Genomic DNA, 19,903 nt, shown 5'->3' with positions numbered 1-19,903 from the left:
CGATTCACTGCCCTGCTTTTCAGGGACTTTGCACTCGCCCACATCTGGCCTAGTATGCTCAGCGTTTGTTTTTTTTTTTTTTTTTTTTGGGGGGGGGGAGGGTATATGCACCCTCTTTTAAGGCACCTTTTTCACCTCACTGCCCTGCTTTTCAGGGACTTTTGCACACACACAACTGGCCTAGTATGCTCTGCTTTTTTGGGGTATATTTACCCCCTTTTTAGGCACCTTTATCGCTTCACTGCCCTGCTTTTCAGGGACTTTTGCACACACACACACAACTGGCCTAGTATGCTCAGCGTTTGTTTTTTTTTTTTTTTTTTTGGGGGGGGTATATGCACCCTCTTTTAAGGCACCTTTTTCACCTCACTGCCCTGCTTTTCAGGGACTTTTGCACACACACAACTGGCCTAGTATGCTCTGCTTTTTTTTGGGGGTTATGTTCACCCTCTTTTAGGCACCTGATTAACTATTCCTCACTGCACTACCCTGCTATTCAGGGACTTTTAAACACTTTATTTGAGTATTGGGAGCTTGCCCTCTTCTAAGGGCTTTTCTCACGTTACCTTTCACTGCACTGCCCTGCTATTCAGGGACTTTTAACCACTTTCACTTGTAAGGTTTATTATTTACTGGCCGCCGGTGGGGACTGTTCGATTAACAGCCTTATGGCACCGGTATTCTTATAGTGGTCCCGGCCACACCGGAATTTGAGGAATCGGAGCGAAAACTGGTCAACGCTCAACTAGTTGTTGCGCTTTTCTCGCCTTTTCACACGTGCGATATGCCGTGGACGGAAAGCTGTAAATAAAATACAAACTCACAAGAAAGTATGGGCGATACATTAGTTTTTTAACATATGTACATGTAATGGTATAAAACGTTACCTTATTCCAAAATAAAATGTTACCTTCCTTTGGTTGCCGTCCTTGCGGTCGTCAACACCTTGTTGCTGCTCCGGGTGCTTCTTTTCCTTCTGGGGGCCCGGATGGATTCTGGATGTTTAGCGGCCCCCAAATTTATACAGCCACCAAGATCTTATTGGATTTTTTCCTGCCAACTTACCGAAAATTTTTTTGCAATGACTAACTACTGGTGTCAAGGACAAAATGTAAAGCAGCTTCTTACTTAAACTGCCTATTCACAGTGAATTTTGGTATGGTGTGTTTGATTGAATTCCAATGGGACTTGGCAATTGTTGGTGGGCAGGTTTTAAAAAGGCAACATTGTTGGAAAAGACAAAAGATATGAATTTTTGTTGTTGGACGCGTAAAGGCAAAAAGAAAAACAAATGGCAGCTGGTTTTGTTACCAAAAAATGGAAAAAATGTTTCAAGATCCGGCTCGAAGGACCATGTTCGAGCGGGGATAAATGAAGCCGGAATTTCTCGTGAATTCCGGAAACGGGGAACCTATGGGGAGTCGGAAATTCGCGATAATGAAACGGAAAACTTACCAGCTGTGCCTAGCTGTCCAACAAAAAGCAGATAAATTAAATAAACAAAGATGTGAAGTATATATATATATATATATATATATATATGATAGCCTGTCGCACAGGCCTTTATTAAAAATATAAAAGGGTGAAATAAAAATGTATTGGCAAACACTCACCTGGTGGGTCGCTGATAAAAGAATAAGGGCGAGTCTATAGCTGTTCGTCCCTTTTATAGGCTCTAAAGAACTGACGCCATTTAAGGGATCCGTATGATAACAAAGTCCAAGAAAGGAAAAAAACGCAACGAGTACTTGCAGCGAGTCTTCTACCAGCGACCGCTCCAGGTGAGGTTTGTAGTTGATAATGCAGACTTTAACAGTGACAGTTCCTAATTCGAGCATTTTTTTAACATTTGGCGCATAGTGCTTGTCTGGTCGATGGTTGATTTATCAAGTTAGGGAGAAAGTTTTACACGATAGATATGTATATATATCCAGTAAAGAATCAGAATATATATATCGCATTCAACTGAATGTCCCGACAAGTCTCACTGCGATGAACATTTCAGATAAATTCGTCTCCCTTTGTTAGGATTAATGATCTGTGAGTTACATGTTTCTCAAAACTGCAGCCATTCACCTCCTTTGTTATTCACCCCTTTTATGCATTTCGGCTTGGATTGGAATTTTTTCAACTTGGCAACTTTGTTATTCTGTGTTCCAATCTCTTTCGATCCAACTTCCAATCGGTCGATTTTGTGTATTCTGCATTTCGGTCGTAATTCCGTTTTTTTAAGTTGCAAATTTGTTGCCGGAAAATAATTTCTTTTTATTTTTTTTTAATTTATAACAGAGTTTTAACAAAAATGTAAGTAAAATTTGTTGAGAAACGTAAAAGGCTTGATTGTGATTGTTTTTTATATGTTTTCAACACAAGTGCAGTACGAGACGTTGGCTAATTTAATGGCAACAAAGCGGGATATGATGACTCTTGGGAAGCCAGGCTTGGCATGAAATTCTTGCTTCGCTTGTATTTTTTCCTCTTCACTTTGGTCCAATGTTATCCACTGATGGCATAATTTTGGTTACAATACATCCAGAAACGTAGACAGTGACTTTGACACTGTTGACTCTCTCATTCCTACATTATAATCCGCCCCTATTTCATGCTGGTAACTACCTTCTGCAAAAAATCTCAAAGCAGCTACTACAATATTAAGGGCAGATGTCGATCCCGAAGTCCTTGGACGAACTTGCTGCGCAAAAGTATCTAAGACATACTTGAAAGCATCTTTATTAAGTCGAAAGTTTTTTTTTTAACCTAAATAAGAAAATAAATCATTAAACTTACCACTTTTAAGTTCAATTTCTTACAATTCGTCACTCATCTCAAATGGATTACACAAATCTTGCAATATTTGCCTTTCCATTCTCGCCTGGCCATTTTCGTATGCGTTGCTTTCCAACTCCACAAATAATGCTGCGGCTACTAATTCCATTATAATAAACAGTTATAATTTGTGTCTGTTTGTTGGGTCCAGTTATATGACAAAGCAAGCTGCCGGAGTAGAGGAATCTGTAGCGAAAACGCAAACAATCTATGCGCAAAGAATAAATAAATCTTGATAAAGTATTTTAGGCCAGTGCAATGAAATTAGCATCCATAAAATTCAGAAAATGTCAACTATATTCGTGCAGGAATCCGTTTTAATAAAACTTGGTGGCCACGGTCGGGAATTAGCCAAAAGGACGACAAAAACACACCTACAATTATGAAAGCATTTCACTCAAAAATATATAAAACTGCGGCAATATATTCTATTGCTTTTTTGTACAAAATGGCGTGGATAATAAAATATAAACGTTTTTCAGTGTTTTTTACAAATTTTCTTTAATTTATTTTGTTCCAATGTTCACATATTCCGTACAAACAGCTGATTTCGAAAAATCATTTGCTGTTCCTCTTCTTGTTACAATTCCGTCGTAATGCAGAATACCCAACTTTGATTAAAGCGGAGCGTACAACGGGAACGTAATCGAAATGCAGAATAGGGGTTATTGTAATTTAACGAGTGTTTCAAGTGTAAATGTCTTTAACCATATAAACATGCAGCAGGTGGTAATTTTTCTTACAAATTCTAATTGTATTCAGATACATTTTTTTTCTTCTAAAATGTTTTCTTGATTATTTTCACTTTCCAGGTTCCCACTTAAAAAGTTCGTTTAAATTTTTCTGAACCTTTCTTGGCACTTCATATAATTTGTTTCTCTTATTTGTGACTGCGTTCAACACAACGAAGCACTTTTTTTATTTTAATCACTTAGTTACGAAAAGGGTAAGTAAATAAAAAGCATGTTATAAATGCCACTTAAGCAAAAACTGAAAAAACTTGGGAATTGTGTAAATTGTTGTACTACACCTTTGTATATGGAAAAGACTTAGTGCAGCTTAGATATAATAACAATGCGTTGGCATTCAGCACCATTTATTTATCGTTGCCAAGTGCATGGCCAAGCCGTTCTTTGTATTTTTCCATGATTTCCACTCTCACTTGTGTATAGTGGACAGCATTTGGCATAAGCTGCATAAAGAACTTACAAGACACTTGGCAGATATATGTTTTTCCGTCAATCGTATTTAAGTATGATGGCTTTAGGGCCAAGCTTTTAAATTTATAGAAATCGAAAGCCGTTGCCAACTGCGAATGATATTCAATTGGCGAGATGTTAATAAGTTTCGAGTTTGGTAGTCCTAGCTGCGAACCAACTACTTCACTCACTGTTCTATTTAAACCACATATACATACAAAAAAATATATATCAGCATTCCAGGTTAAAAAGAAAATTATGTTAATTTGCAGAATTCTTGTGCTTACATAAATCTCGTTTTTCTATTTCCTGTTTTTCTGTCTGCTATTAATTTGTTAATCCATTTCATTTACTTTGTTTGCTAAGTGATTGAATAGAAAAGGCTGCAAAAAATAGCAAACAATCAAATTAAATGTAGATTTCAACAGAATCACTTTTGTTTATTTCTAATTTAAGGGAGATAATCACATTGAATTAGTATTCAACTTAGCTTTCTAACATTTTGTGCAGGCAAAAGAAAACTTACAGGAACTATATTGTATCTATAGAGCGAGCGAAAATGCTATGATCCCGCAACCTCCTTACATTACCTGTGACCAGGCTTGACGTAGTTGCAAAAAACATATACCCAAATCACCTCTTATACAGTGACATAATGCCAAAGTTACCACGTGGTATAATTTCGTTTCTTATGTTGTGTCATAATTCCAATCGGACGCATGTCTCATGTCAATTAAAACTATTGGAGTATTTTGAGAAAGTTTCATGGTTATCAGTATAGAATATGCATCTTAAATAGTCTGAATGCTGAGAGTGTAAATGATATATGGTTGATGTTATACTAGGTTCAAACACACACCAAATTGGCAATTTATACTATTTGGGCAATCTATTACGCAATTTGTCATATAATAAATTGTAATAATAAATTGCCATTTAAAAAAAAATTGCGTAATAAATTGTTTCGAACTGCAAATGCAACATTGTAAAGTGTGTTTATTGAGTATATTTTATCGTCAGTTACGCCCGGCTGAAATATGTGGTTGGCTCATCTCATCAGCTATTTTATGTCTTTCATTTCACTGGAGCAGGGATTGTCAAAAGAAGTTGGCAAACTCAAAATGAAACCAAAACATTGAACACATTTTCTTACAACTCACAAAAATTTCAAAGTTTTATGTTTTAATTCCATTTCATTCGCCTAATAATGTGCGCGTTCATTTTGACAGTCTGAACAAAGGTATGTTCTTTCTGTAGAGATGAGCCAACCAGCTATCAAATTACTATTGTGTAAGCTAAATCGAGTTGTATGAACAACACTCAATTCAAATCGAAATTTCCTCAATTTATTTTTCTGTTTGAACATAGTATTAAGCAATTAGTACCTTATTTGTTCTGAATGAAGAGGTCTAGGAGTGTTTTCGCAGAGATGATTAACCATGTCAATACTGAAAGCTCCAATTGGAAACAGATACATTTTTTTATCTAAATAGACTACAACATCAACGCAGAAAGTAGTTTTAGGAAGGTTTTTGCTATATTGGCATGCTATATTTTATAATACAAAATGAAAGTGTAAATATAATCACTGCACTGTAGCGCAAAGTGGGAATAAGTTTCGTGGTATAGTTAATATGGACGAATTCACACAGCACTTCAAGGCAGAAACGTCAACCTGATATAAACTAAAGTCTCTAATAAAAAAAAATAAATAAATGTAAGGCGCAATAACTTCCGAAGAGATTTAAGGCCTAGCTTTTGCATCGTTCTCCTTTTAACTTTCCCTACAAATTGGCTGGACGAGACTTACATGTTTTATGGCGAATCCGAATGGCATCTGTAAAGTATATGAGTTTTCACTGAGAAGATTTCATGGCAGATATACACTCAGAGTATTTACCAAATCACTGCCAGGGGGCAACACCGCTTAGAAAAACTGTCCTCTTATTGAAAAACTTGTTTCAAAAATTTTGATTTTGCTTTGCTCGGAGCTTGAACCCAGGATCTGCCGTGTGGTGGGCGAAGCCCGCTACCACCACACCACGGTGGCCGCAAGTCTGTACATATTCACAATTTTTTTGCATGCAAGTACACGAGCATTACGGTTTAAGTTAAATTTGTTTCTTTTTAAAGTTTTATTAGTTGTAATATCTCACACATTATTTGGTTGGATTTATATATAATACTAGAAGACCCGGCAGACGTTGTCCTGCCCTAAATTTGGCCTATCTGCATACATTTTAATAAGCTTTTTCCGTCTGACTCTGCCCTCCCCCCTCTTCACTTTTTCTTAATATTTTTATTCACTCCTCCCTCCGTCTTTTTCGCTCATCTATCTCCATCTTCGTCTCATTCTATCTCTTTCTCAATCTCTTTCTCTCTTTTCTCTTCTCTCAATTTATTCTCATTCTTCTGCATCCCTTATTGTCTGTCCCAGAGGGTGGTATGTATTTTATTCCAGTCCCAGTCCTACTCCGAGTCTCAGTCCCAGTCCTAGACCTAATTCCAGTCCCAGTCCGTCTCTGGATAATATATTACTCTGTACTAAAGTATTCATCAACAGCTTTCGTTTGATATCCATATTATATAAACACATTCTAGAGGTACTCGCGTCCACGTTTCGGCCTATATCTCGAGACCCTGTACGTCGGTCGCAACCAAACCTATGTAGTAACCACCGCGCGAGGTTTACGCAAGTTGTGTGAAAGCTTGAACAAAATCGACCGACGCATCTCTTCAAACACCGGCGACCAACTAACACACATTTTAGCCTTTCTTTTTAAATTTATAGATTTTTATTTTTCACACTTCACTATAATATTAAAACGAAATGCGGATTTTCGTTGCTTTTGAAATTCGGCTTAAAAATTGCACATTGAACAACTAAAGACTCTCCTGAATTAAAAAAGATGTCATAGTACCTCTAAATCGCGGGCCCCCTCTACCCCTGGACGAGCTCTATTTAACTTCAAAACATTAGTTTCCTAGGATTACGCCTGTATTTTCACGCATCTAACTTCACGAGTAATTGGTAGTTCCGCTTCTTTTTAACCTGTTAAATCGTTGTTCATTTTACTACAACCTAAACTTTTCCTCCCTGATCTCTTTCCTTACCATTTTCATGTGCTCTCGATCAGTCTGGTTTTGTATTTTCCAAAACTCTCTTATTTGCAGCGCTAGTAGTTCGATAGGGATTTTTCCTCTAGTAACCCGTACGGCTGGTCCTGATACAGTACGGTAAGCTGAAGCTACTGGCAGAGCTGCTGTTCATTGTACATCCGTTAGAACGTCCAACGTTTCTTCTTACCAATTTTGTTTGTCCAGAGTTCGGAGCCATACAGTAAAGTGTAGAGGGAGATGTCCATCATTAGTTTCCTTTTGCTTTCTGTTGATCCTCCGAAGTTTGCCTTCAGCCTGCTCGCATATTAAATTTGCGCCCAATTTCTTAGTAGGAAGTCTAAGCTTACTCTAGAAAGTTGACTACCTTCTTTGATGTTATATTACCGGACAAGGTTCAAAGTCGACTTCTAGCGGTTATGTTTTTTGTAAGGATTGTCAACTCTGTTTTTTCTGATTTCACCTGTAGTTCAAGCGAGTTTTGTCACTTTTTTGTGGGTATTGTGGCTAGATTGAGCTTTATACGTGCCTCTTTTGTATTCCGGGCTGTAATGATTGCAGTAATGGCGTATGCGCATCCAACTAAGGATAAATCATCAGGCATTTCAAGATTGAAAATTTCATCGAAACTGGCGTTCCACAAGTCAGAATCAAGAATTGATCCCTGTAGTGCTACATATGTGACTTTCATGGTATTCGGACCCTCTGTAATTTGATATATAAATGTGCGATCACTGAGATAGCTTATGATGTTCCGCTGTACGTAGCATGGTAATTGGAATCGCTGCTCTGCCAGTATGTCTGCCTATCTCGTGCTGTTTAAAACGTTTCTTACGCCTAAGTTTGCAAGAAAAACAACTCTCTTCTGTTTAGCATTACTTCGGTGTGCTATTTCTACGGCTGGTAGGACGTTTTCAATGCATTTTCCGGGCTTGAAGCCATGTTGCCTGCATGATAGTATCCATGTTTGTTCTACGGCATCTGCGATGCGCGGTTTTAAAAGCTTTAAAAAAACAAAAGAATACGGATGTGTCGAGTATGCATTACGGTCGGCACGCTGATGGTGAGTTCGAGTCCGCTTTGCTTTAAAAAATTAACATAAGCTGATGATTTTTCCATGTTTCAGGGAACAATCTGTCCTTTAATCATGCGTTATATCTTCAGCATAATCTCTGGGTTTATTTTGCTATTTTCTTAATGTCTTCAGCTGATATGCCATCTGGCCCTGGGGCTTTGTTCTATTTCAAGCGTTGTAACTCTACTGGGGTAAGGGGTGCAGGCTCATGAAGTTTGCTTACTTGTTTATGCATTTAAGCTGTATCTAGCTCCAGTGCTAGCGTCTTGGCACAAATCTGCACTTAAATGCAAGAATTTTTCTATTAAAATTAGCAATCAGTGAAATCGGTGAGATTGTTTCACAATCAGTAATTTTTGAAGAGTTTCGATTAGTTGGGAATAACAATTTCTCTTCTGTTGAAGTGTCTAAACAAATACGTTATCTTCACAAAAAACTTTGTTGAATGAACTATAATGAGACACATTTCACCAATTGTCTGTTTATTTAATAAAAAAAAAACATAATTTGCTGATTTAACTTGCGCCATTTATTACGGTGTAAATAGTAAATCTACACAAAGGTTAGGTGGTAGCTGCCCTGATAAGCATAGCTAATGCCCCCGTTTCCACGAAGAAAGACTCACCTTGCATGGAGTCTTTGGGGAGAAACCTACCACGAGAAATTTAGTTTCACATATGTGCAACAGGAAAGAATGCTGGACAGCAGTGAGAAAAATGGCATTTATAGTAATGACACGCCTGATGGATGCTGAGAGGGAGCGCAGAGAAATGCGCATGCGAAGCAGTGGCGATTAAATGGACACTCAGAGCAAATAGCGGGAACCTGGACGCAGGGACAACAGTAGGCTCTTAAAAAATGAGAAATATTGAACGCCACCCTGAAGTAATGCGAAAGTGGTGCCGGGGTGGGCGACGGTTCCAGAACGGGGCTGTTTTTTAGTCTACGGACACACGGTTGCTGCGACGGCAGTAATTATGGTGCATTAGGCATTTTTCAGCCTCCCCGCAAAAAAAAAAAACAACAAAAACAAAAACAACAACACGAAGTTCCGTGGTACCACATACACCAAACATAACAGTGACTTAGATCTATCTACTTGGAGAATCATTGGGTAGCAACGATAAAGCTCCGAATGGTACCGATCTCAACTATGTATAAATCCTCGGGAGATCCATGTGAGTCGCGACCGAAGTACTTTCGCCTAGTTCTGGCAAAAGCTTGGCAATCAAGCATAAAGTGATTAGGTGATTCCACCTCATTATCCTCCATACAGCTGCAGCAGGATGGAGTTTCCAGTATACTGAGACGTACCGCATGGATACCCGTGGGACAGTATCCTGTCAAAACCCCAATGACCATTGATAGGTGAGCCTTAGTGAACCCAAATATTTCAGCAAACCTCCTGCCATCTACACATTATCGTATAACAATTTGCAGTACAAACAGAACGTACGACGTATACTTAACACGTATATTCGTATTAGGAAGTGAAAGTAATAATTAAGTACATTATATAAAATATTCACAGATCTAATCAAATAAAAGAAAAACTTTCACAAACGAGAGGTTATTGAACTACTTAAGTTCCATCAAATCGTAGTTGTCAGATGGAAACTCAAGCAAATTTCCACGGCATCCTCAGTCTGAGTAACGTTATCGTGTTCAAAATGTTATATACTCACGTATCTACATAGCAGTTTTAGGTCTTTGTATATGCAAGCTCTTTCCTAGATTTGGTTCAGAGATAAAGAAATAAATGCAAATATAAATATGTATATATATGTATGAGTGTATGTTTGCAGTAACTTTGTGGCAATAAATTTAGTAACACCATTAGCAGGAAGTCGACGTCAACGTATAAAATGTTTGAGAAGCCAACACACTAAATTTTGTGCACTAAAGTGGTAGTAAAGTAAATAAAGCGTTATGAAGAGAACATACCATGGAGTACGATGACCAAAGATAGCATAAAGCAGCCGTTGTTAGCGCTTCAAGCACAATAGTGGCGTTGCGACATAAAAATCCACTGGCCGAAATAAAAATTGTGAATTGTGTCTTTGTCGTCGACATAATTTTTATGTTGACCGGTATAATGCTAAGTGAAATATAAAAAAATTACGAAAGCGAGCGATGAGGTCTATTTGGCTAAGTAAGCGAAACTTTACTTTCTCAAAATCGTTTGACCGGACATTCCTTTGCAATTGAGTAAATTTGTGTGAGTTTGAAATAAAAAAAAAAATATATATACAGTTGGGTAAAATTGAACATCTACAAGAATAGGTGATAGCCCAAAATTTTTTTTTTTAGAAAATGTGCTTGAAAAACTATTCTTAATTGACAAAAGAGATTACATCTCTTTCATACATTACATCAAATTTGTTAAAAAAACAAACAAACAAAAAAATTAATACTTGGCTTGATTTAATTCCGTGGAGATTAAGGCCGAGCTACTTTTCTAATATGAATCGTGCTCATTTTAATTTTCCCTACAATTGGCGTAACGAGACCAACATATTTTATACCGACTCCGAAAGGCATCTGCAATGTGAACGAGTTTTCACTGAGAAGTTTTCATAGCAGAAATGCACTCGGAATATCTGCCAAATCACCTCCGAGGGGCGACGCCGATTAGAAAAACTTTTTCTAATTGAAAAAACTGTTTTCTAAACCTTTGATGTAACTTTTCCTTTGAACTGAGCACAGGACACTCGGTGTGGTAGGCGGAGCAAGCTTACACCACACCACGTCGGCCGCTTACTTATTAAAATATGTAAGATCTTTACAGATATTATAATTTTTAATCTACACTGTCGCTCTCTATTTAAATACAAAAAATAAAAACAAAATAAAAAGAGCATTAAAATACAAATTTTTTGTTACCATCAAATTCCTTACCGCAAGAAATTAGAGTTTCCTTGTATAAACCAATTCATTCCGAGGCATAATTTCGGTTCACATAAATATAAATTGTGAGCCTTTGTCCTAAGAGTATGCACTAGATATGGCGGGCGACCTCAATAGCAACTCAAGTAAAACAGAACTCACATTCTTTAGCATTTACTTACTTACTTAATTGGCGTTTAGCCGTTTAGAAGCTTATCACCGTACAACATGGTGCATCGGTCACTTTTTCGCTTGGTTAACTGGCGACAAATGGTTACACCAATAGAATTTAAATCGTTTTCCATCTGATGATTGTAGCGACGTAGAAGCTGCCCTCTCTTCCTCTGGATTTATAAGAGGGTTCCGTTAAAAATATTTTATTAGCTTGAGCAACATCTTTCAAAACTTTCCGCCTTTTGGCGAAATTTGCGGGCGTTATTCTTGGTGGCTAGCAGCTCATTATTTTTACACTCACGGATTTTTTTCGGCGTTTTTCTTCCTGTCAAAGCGGTTCGCTTCCATTTTCAACTGGTGGTAGCATTCATACGCCCTATTTGTTACGCTCGCTTTTAGCGTAGAGCTACGAAGAGATATGCTCTCTCTACTCTCGCATTCCGTCGTATTGCCATGTGCTCTCAGAGAGGAAGTATGTAGAGTAGAGTCGCGAAATTATTGGCAGTCTGTTGCGATTGCAGCCTTTTGACGTCTAGCGTTCATTATGTTTTTTTTAAACTTGGTTTTTGCAGCGCAAAAGTGGTCTCGTATTTTGGTAGCGACGGGATATCGATCCGAGTCGATTTTTCGTCCTTGGCTCGTCCGCACATCTGAAATACTGGAGGCATGCTACCACAACATGGCGGACCTGATTGCGTGTATTTCTATCGGGGGACAGCCATGTAATTTGATGTAAATTTTTATTCATGAACCTCGTGCTGGTTGTGGCCATGTTTCGAGCACCGGAAAAGTTTACCAGCCTCAGTCTATTAGGAGAAGTTTCATTGTGTAGTCTGAACTTTCCAACCATGGGGCCAGAAACAACTTCTTTGGCTACCTTGGCGCTAATGTCGCCAAGTACGATATTTTTTGCATGGCGGGGCAGCGCTCTTATGTGCACTCTAAGTCACAGAAAGCGTCTTTTACCTTACCGTCTTTCTCCAGGCAGATGAATGATAGAGGCGAACTTCAGTACTTAGCGACAAAATCTCTCTTCCACCTAAAACGAGTCAGCAAAACTACGTAATGTCAGCTTGCGCTACTTGTGCCTGGTCTGTGCGACCGGGTAGCACAGCAACCAACCAACCAAATTAATCACCGTTGTGCCTAAACGTTTCATGAATTTTATGTAGTTCATGGAAGACAGAAAGAGCATGTGATGCTTTTAGGTGTAGTTTAACCATATTTTCCTCCTTTTTATATCTATCTTAAAAAAATTCGTTCTAATGCCGAAATTTCTGCAACTAAGGATGAATGAAACCATTTCGAAGTTGAAAACATAGCCAGTGCTTGTTTATTATGAGGAGAGATAAAACATAAATTTCTTTAGAAACACCTCGACTATAAAGTTCCCAAAGCATTTATCTCCATATAACATGTCTTCATATACCACTAAATATAAGCTACAGGTTTGCTGTAATAAAATTGTTTAATATCTGTGACTATATCTGGCGGCCGCTGTGGTGTGATGGTAGCGTGCTTCGCCTACCATACCGAATATCCTGGGTTCACGCCAAGGGCAAAGCAACATCAAAACTTTTGAAGTTTTTCCAATTAGAAGAACATTTTTCTAAGCGGGTTCGCCCCTCGACAGTGTTTGGCAAGCACTCCGAGTGTATTTCTGCCTTGAAAAGATCTCATCTGCCTTGCAGATGCCGTCGGCATAAACCAAGTAGGTCCCGTCCCGCCAGTTTGTAGGAAAAATCAAGAGGAGCACGACGCAAATTGGAAGAGAAGCTCGGCCTAAAATCTCGTCGGAGGTTATCGCGCCTTACATTTATTTTTTATTTTTATATTTTCATAAACATGAAAGTCTGATATGAAAGCCAAATCTTTAGATTTACATGCAACAGCGAAAATATTCTATTTCTACTTCTCCAATCCCCTTTAATTAAGCCTTCCACCCGTCAAGTAGTTGCAGTTGTATATTTGTTGAGGTGTTAATAAATTTCTGTATGATCAACTATGAAATGCTCCAAAATTAGACGTTTACCAAGAAATGTGCTCAATTTAAATGCTTCAGAGAATTTTGTGAATAGTAAAATTATAGCAGTAAGTTTTACTTCAATGTAAAAAGAAGAAATGTCTGCGGTAATAGAAAGTTGTTTGTATTTACAGATGCAGAATGACCCAAAGTATAAAGAAGAGTAAAAAAATGTTTTAGTTAATAAATTACAGTAAGCACTCTATGCCCTGAACTCTGATTGTATTTTCGTCTTTAACTGATGGCCAACATGAGAAACACAGTCAAATGCGAAAAGAGAAATAGATACAGATTAATACAGCGAATATAAATTAATGTAAAGAATAAGAATGAGTTGCCTTTTTTTATGTTGTATAACTAAATGAAAAGTATGTAGTAGAGATACATACACATGTACATAGGACTTATGAGCTCTAGCATCAGCATCGTTTGAAGACGATGGAGGCTCAGAAAGCTATTACAATTTATTTATCCAACACTCAAAGTTATTAATCGGAAGTAAGGACGGGACTGCTATTGGCTGTGCGAGAGACATTATTCCTTTCACGAATGGAACCGAACAATAATTCGATTAAATTTCAAAAATCCCTAAAATATGATCAACCAGTTGTATGTGATATATATTATATATATGAAAAATCTTAACAATCAGACAATAATGCAAGCCTTATATGTAAGCATCCTGAGAATCTTCAAGTATATAGCCTATAAAATGAAGAGGAAATTATGGAAATCTTCTCCCCCGAAAAATCGGTTGTATGGGATATATATGCTATAGTGGTCCCATCCAATCGGTTCCAACAAATGATTAATGAAATACCCGAATATACTCGCACACCAAATTTCATCAATTTATGTCGAAAACTAAGAGGTAAGTTTGCGTTAAAATAAACAGACGAACACAGCTCGTCATCTTTTTCTTTTCGGTTGGTCTATCCCATATCCTTTAAAGACTTATGTATAACTTTCGAAAATTTAACCAATCTGTATATACCATTTTAATTTATTGAATATATAAAAACTTTGCGACACATCTGACCGGGTTCAATCTGTCAGGCATTTTTGGGAAAAATTAAAGCAACACTTCATCGGTAATGACAAGGAGCCAGCACTTTCGAGTATGCTTTGAAAGTCATTTCAATATTTTTTCTCCCAGGAGTGTGATACGCATCAGCACTTCTGCGATGATCAATTGCAATTGATCATAATTACATAATGTTGTTGTACAACTTTTCTTTTTCTTTTTGTAGCACATATTGGCTTGGTTGAACATTTTCCTGAAACCAATTACTTATATATCTAGTATGTGTTCACTCGACAACGCCCGTAGATCGGGCAGCACAAAGCTGTCTAAAGTTAAGGGACCTCATATAATAGCTAGGGTTGAGCGCTCGCAGGATAAATGGGTGAATGTTTCCCTGCAACCGTCCTCACAACAGCTCCTGCACCTATCGTTGAATGGGATTGACATTGTCTCCGCATGTAGGCCAACGGCCTGGTTGTAGCTAAGCCAAGGTCTCTTGGTGATCTTACAATTGTCTGGAGAATACCAATTGTGAAGAGCGGTTGTCTTGAAATTGCTAAGCCATGCTGCCCCAAAATACATTTTCTTGTAATTTAGGGTGCCATTTGTTTCCCACGTATTTTTAATTTGGAGAATCCTCCAAAGTCTTTTCAAGCCTTTTGTAAGATAAGTTGCTATCCAACCAACGGTATCGTCGTCTATTTCAGCTCATATTCGTTGAAAATCATCTGATGCATAGACTGTTTGAAGTCCCTCAAACGTACATTTCTATTTTTAAATTAATTTTGCATTTCTTCACTAAAATTTAAAAAGACCTTGAAAATAATCGCATGGTGGAATTTTGTATAAGGGTGTTTAAATGTAGCCGCATACTCCTAATTTTGACATGCTGTAAGATCTGCCTTCACTTGCCTTAAGAAAGAGGCGAAAAAATTGGTATTGCGGTGCATCACCCCATTCACTCATTGGCCATCATTTCACTGTTTACGGATATAATCTGGAAACTGTCAAGGATTTCATCCATCTGGGAACCAGATCGTAATTAAAAGAAACTGGTTTACACTTGGAGTACCTAAAACATTGGTACCTGTATTTAAACTTGATCTTTTTTTGAAGTGCGACGGGAGACATGATATCGCTTGGTGTCCCCATGGAAAATTTACCCAAATTATCACGTCACCTAAAATGCATATGTGGTTAAGCATCTATGAATGGTGAATGATGGTGATGATAGCTGCTTATATTAAATTCGTTCGAGCAAAAACTATGTTTGAGGTATCTATTAAATTAAAAATATTTAGGTTATTTTGGTTGTATATCTAAACGTTTCAGGGAAAGAAAAAAAGCTGAAAGGTGGAAATTCGGCAGTAGACAAATGTTTTACTGGTAAGGCAGTTTTTATTGTTGCTGCAACACTGTATTATATGTTTACTTACCTCTGTAAATTTACAATGAAATTTCTACAAAGCATGACACCTCAAAATATTTTCAACTCTTTTTATGTTTTTTGAACAATTGCCTGAATCGAAAAAATAGACAAATTTACTTTGTGGTTAAGTAATTATGCAGAATTTGTTAGCAAATTGTATTTGTATTGAAATTTTTATAAAGAAGAAAAGTAAACATTTTTCCTGGAAAACGTGTAAGTATTGCAAGAAATTCATACAAAATAGGGATAGAAAAAATATCTAATTAGTGCAGCCCTTAGTTCTAATTTTCCGGAAAAGTTGAGTTGAATGAAGAACGAATACATGTTAAAATATTATCTGAAATTATTCTTTCAAACTGACATGTTTTCACCTTAAGGCTTTATATTTAAATTAAACATAAATACCTCGAGTAAATATATGTATATATTTACATAAAAATGTTTTATCAGCAAACCTAAATACCATTCTTCAACTTTTAGTCCGGATATAAATATGTATGTTCATATAGTTTTTGCAACAACCTGCAAGTGATATAAACATTAAATAAAAGGAAGAAAAAAAATGTAAGTACTTTCTTTACATAAATGAATAAAGAGAAATGAGAAATACCTCTTTAACAAAGATATAATCTTGGTCAAATTTGATATTAAAAGAAAGAACTAAAAATTTGTTGATCATCCTTTTGGTTTTTTCTTTTCTTACATTGTCAAGGTAACCTGAACTATGTGTGGGGTTTCATGTTTTTTAACTCTGTGAGTAGTTACTTAAAAGTCGGACGGAGAAGTCCGGACCGGTTAACTTGTTCAGGGATGGGTCGAAATTGGATGGAAAGGTGTGGGGTCTTTTGTCGAGAACTAAATGTAAGCCGGAAGTTCGAGTTTGCTGAACAATGCAGGGTATTCCAATAGAAGGTTGCTGCGATTAAGGATGCGTTGATGATCAGTGCTACTACGGTTAGGGAATTCAACATATGCTCTGATAGCCAAGCGGCTATCAAGGCTTTGAGTTCAACTACAGTGCGATCGAAGGTGGTATGGGAGTGCCTGATCTCGCTTGCCATTGCATCAAAAACTGGCAAGCGGATCTCATAGCCCGCATCCGTACAACTGAACCGGATGAAGATGTCCGTAGGGATTTCGGGTTTCCGCTGGCCACCTGTGGCTTGCTCCTCCATAGCTGGGCCTCGAGCCAGCTCAGCAAACGTTAGGCGGACACCACCTCTTGCAGTGTAGCAAGATCTTTCTGGCCGAAAAGGGTCGCAGGAGGTCTGTTGAATTAATTGGTTTCACTAAGGCTCACCTATCAATGGTAATTGGGGTTTTGCCAAGGCACTGTTCCATTGGTATCCATGCGGTACGTCTCAATATACTGGAAACTCAATCTTGCTGCAGCTATTTGGAGGATGAGAAGGTGGAATCATCTAATCACTTTATGATTTATTGCCCAACTTTTGTCAGAACTAGGCAAAATTAATTGGTCGCGACTCACTTGGATCTCCCGAGGATTTATCCAAGGTTGAGATCGGTATCATTCGGAACTTTATCTTTGCTACTCAAAGATTCTCTAAGTAGCTATATCTACGTCACCGTTATTTTACTATAACTGGTATCTCAACGGACTTTCATGTTTACCAAGTGAGCTTCCATAATCAGGGCAGGTACCACCTAACCTAACCTACTTAAAAATCGATAGCAAGTTTCTAGAATTATAAATGCGCATTTTAATACCTCTAAAATATCTCGATCACTGTCCTATATAGACAATTTTTATCCTTAGTATTTCAATTTAATAAAGTTTCATTCAAAGTTTAAGGTGTCTTATCGGGAAGGTCCTAAAGATTCCGTAGCAAAATTTCCAAGCCCGGACGATTTTTTGAACTCCAATGATCCCTGGATCAACCAGAAAAAGTTTGTTTCGTCATGTTGCACTGTCGGGTTCTGAAATATGTTCTGAGTTTGAAGAACCACGGGAAGTTACTCAAAAATCTGTTGCAAGATTTCACATGTCCTAAATGGACCTTATTAATATCTCTGAATATCTCGATCACTGTCTCATATAGAAAACTGTTCTATTCTAAATATTTCAACTTAACAGGACCCAAAGTTTTCTGCAAATTATCGGGTCTCTGGGTTATAGGGAAGTTCCTTAAAACTCGAAAGCACATTTTCCCAGCTCGGATTATTTTTAGAATTTTCACAATCCCTAATGATAGGTTTTTTCTTCATATTGCATTGTTGTCGGCTTTCGAATTGTGTTGTTAGTTCAAGTTCTACGGGAAGTTACTCATATGTTGTAAATAGACTTTCTAGATATCTGTAAATATCTCGATCCCTGTACTGTCAAGAAACTTTTTTATCCTAAATATTACAATATTTTAGAGTTAAGAGCTATGTTAAAAGTTCCATGTCACTGGATTATCAGGAAGGTTTATCGATATTGTTGATCCGTTTCCGGATGCATGATTTTATATGGCCACATTGAACCTTCTAGGAAACCCAGCCCCACCCCGTATTTCCATAAATTTGGGTTACCATGGCATCGGATTCTTAAAAAAAACAGGATTCACCATGGGTAGTCGAGGTTGACAAATGGGATGGATAAATTGTGCTCCCAATTCCTTGAAAGGGTTACGCTTCACAACCTAATTGATTCAATTAAAGTCGTCTCTTATGACAGGCATAATTGCTGCGGGTATATTTTAATCTCCACAGCCCGCTGGGAGTATAATCTTTTTTCCGCTTTTAAGCCACTTTATGCCACACAAAATGCTAGAATCTTGAAATAAATTGCGAGGTGATCAAAAAATATCACTAAGTCTTAGACATAGTCAATCTAGGCACGTTGCTGTATGACTTGAAAAGAGTGTATATCTGGCTAAAAGTAGTTATTGTTCGTTCTTACCCTAATGATTGCACGATAATGGTTCTTTTTGTTTTTCTCACGTACAACACTATCTTGGGTGATTGCAAGTATCGAAAGCCTTTTTATACCCAGCTGATCAGAGCTCACAGAGTATATTAACTTTGTTCGCATAACGTTAATCCGTAACGGCATAAACTAATCGAGATAAATATATACTTCTATATATCAATGTCCGTCCGTCCGTCCGTAAACACGATAACTTGAGTAAATTTTGAGGTATCTTGATGAAATTTGGTATGTAGGTTCCTGCGCTCTCACCTCATATCGCTATTTAAAGTGAACGACATCGGACTACAACCACGCCCACTTTTTCGATATCGAAGTTTTCGAATAACCGAAAAAGTGCGATAATTCATTACCAAAGGCGGATAAAGCGATGAACCTTTGTAGGTGCGTTTACCTTACGACGTAGAATAGAAAATTAGTAAAATTTTCGGCAATGGGCATGGCACCGACCACTTTTGAAAGAAATTCACTAATCCTTGTTAAATTTGGTAGGGGCATAGATCTATGACGGTAACAGTTTTCTACGAAAATGGGCAAAATCGGTTAAAGCCACTCCCAGTTTTTATACTCAGTCGAAGGCCTGTCCTTCCGCTCGGCCATTAACACGATTACTTGAGCAAAAATCGATATATCTTTAATAAACTTAGTTCACGTATATATCTGAACTCAGTTAATCTTGGTATATAAATGACCGAAATTCGACTATGACCACGCCCATTTTTTCGATATCGGAAATTACGAAAAATGGAAAAATGCCATAATTCTATACCCAATATGAAAAAAGAGATAAAACATGGTAATTGAATTGGTTTATTGACGCAAAATATAACTTTAGAAAGACTTTGTAAAATGGGTGTAGCACCTACCATATTAAGTAGAAGAAATTGAAAAAGTTCTGCAGGGCGAAATCAAAAGCCCTTGGAATATTGGCAGGAATACTGTTCGTGGTATTACATATATAAATAAGTTACCGACAGATGATATTCTGGGTCACCCTGGTCCATATTTTGGTCGATATCTCGAAAACGCCTTTACTTATACAACTAAGGACCACTTCCTTTTAAAACCCTCATTAATACCTATAATTTGATACCCATATCGTACAAACACATTCTAGAGTCACCCCTGGTCCACATTTATGGCGATATCTCGAAAAGGCGTCCACCTATAGAACTAAGGCCCATTACGTTTTAAATAATCATTAACACCTTTCATTTGATA

This window comes from Eurosta solidaginis, chromosome 5 (genome assembly GCF_040869045.1).
Source record: "Eurosta solidaginis isolate ZX-2024a chromosome 5, ASM4086904v1, whole genome shotgun sequence".
In the NCBI taxonomy this organism is placed as follows: domain Eukaryota; kingdom Metazoa; phylum Arthropoda; class Insecta; order Diptera; family Tephritidae; genus Eurosta; species Eurosta solidaginis.
Note: the sequence above shows the minus strand (reverse complement) of the source record.